The following is a 2,190-nucleotide window of genomic DNA, read 5'->3' as shown; positions in this document are numbered from 1 at the left end:
GACCATTTAAAAATTGTGAATCCGTGGAGGTCATGCAAAACTTCAGGCTTTTAATATTTGGGTTTTGTTTTCTACCACAATATCCCCTACCAAACACCAATTTTTCTATTTAACTTCTTCCTTTGTTTTTGTTAAATCTATTTATAGCTCTTATATACATCATTCACATAAAATCTCTTGCTATCATAAAAAAAAAGCCCGGTAAAACATGTGAGAAAAAAGGTAAAAGAGTGAAGAGAATAGCTCACACAATTTATATCATCGAATTACTTTTAAAGTCATTTTAAAGAATGAGATGGAATGGGACTATATATACAGACGAGAACAGTGGTTTTGATCATGGAACTATACTAATTGTAGACAGTTTTGTTAAATAAAAATTCTTTATTACTAAAAAATTTTGTGAGACTTGTTAATTTTGGTTTAAATTGTACCATTTAAAACGTTAAGAGGAACATTTAGATGTTACTATAAATTAATGGACCCAGAGATAACTTAAATAGTAAAGTCGTAACGACGTTATTGTGACGGTGGCGTTTAGTCGGCTGCTTTGTGAAGGAAGACTCAAAGGAGTCTTAACGGCGTCTGATCTACTCGTAAGCTTCTTCGTTCGTTCAGGAATTGTGAGGATGAAGAGTCGGATAAGTTGAACAGATTGCCTTGGACTGATGCATCATCGGTATGTTTCTCTTGTTTCTACTTTACGCATTCACTTCTTATTATGATTTCTAGTCTCAGTTATGTTGACATTGCAAACAAGGCTATTGTTCATTCATTAACATTGTCCTTCTATGTTTCCTAGTATAAGATAATAACTAATAAATAATATATAATGCACAATGTAAAAGATTTATATACACTGTATATATGTAATTATGTAGTACCCAAACAAAATGTAAAGACATAGTTTTTTTTTTCTTTTTCTAAAGACATAGTTAGTATGCACATAAGATATATGTACGGTATATCCACATAACGCATGCATGTACGCGTTCAAAATATTATATATATAGAATGCATATATACTAGACAATCTGTGAACAACACATAAAGTTGTAGACAATTGCAATCGTGTCTTCTTACATGTGAAGTGTGTATAGTGGGCGATGATAGATAATTAATGAAAACTTGTAAACCGATAGAAAAAAAAAAGAAAACAAAGAAAGTCTCGTCATATCACTCATTATTAGCTTAATCAAAAAGTTCGTACTAAAATGGTAGGTGATCCAAAGCCCAAAGGTTATAAAATCTTTCTTTGGAAAAATCATAACATTGTATACTTTTTTTGAAGACCAATCCAGTGAATTCTTCTCAAAGATACACTCGCCATTATTCTGATAGGCTACGGATAAATTAGGCCCAGGTGGAAGTATATGTTTTGTGAAAGATGGGGTTGTCAAAAATAGTTAAGAGCTGTTGTAGTTGTTAAAATATACGATCAATTTGTATACATGGCTCTAAACAATGACTATAAAAAAGCTTGAACTCATATTATAAACTAACAATAAAACACACAACAAAATACGAAGAACATATGAATTTAAAGGAAATACATTATCAGGGAGAACAATATGAAGAAAGCAACTAGAACATTCCAGGGGCAGGTATTAATTTTAAACAACGAGAAAGAGGAAATTTTCAAATGTTGGTGTGTGAAGATCGCGACGAGCATCACGGAAAATGGAACAATAGATAAGCGGAGTAACCAAAAGTAATAATAATTACAAAACTAACTTAGATCGTATTCTTTTCCGTTGGACTATCGGACTCTTGTTTTGTTTCGAAAACCCAGGAAGCCGAACTAGACTCGGGCGATACTTGCATGCAATAGAAACATAAAACCCCAAGTATGTTTCAATTTTCTGGAAGTCTTTCTTTCTCACAATGTAAATGTCTAGAAATCCTCTTTCACTGTTTATAGCAGATATGACAAGTTCATTATCCTTGACAACAAAATAAACTGCCGGCAAAACTATATGACGTTCATATAATACCGGAAGTTCTGGTATATCCACGGTCATCAACCTGGTCCAAGACATGATACAATCTTTCACCCATATGTTTATCTTCCTTGTTGTAGAACATTGGTGTAACAATGAAAGCCGATCTCCCTTAAAAATATCTAGTGCAATAAAATTATCCTCAACATACTTAAAAGGTAGATGATCCAAAGGTTCAAATCTTTCTTTG

Source organism: Camelina sativa, chromosome 6 (assembly GCF_000633955.1).
Source record: "Camelina sativa cultivar DH55 chromosome 6, Cs, whole genome shotgun sequence".
Classification (NCBI taxonomy): Eukaryota; Viridiplantae; Streptophyta; class Magnoliopsida; order Brassicales; family Brassicaceae; genus Camelina; species Camelina sativa.
This window is presented reverse-complemented; position numbering follows the sequence as displayed.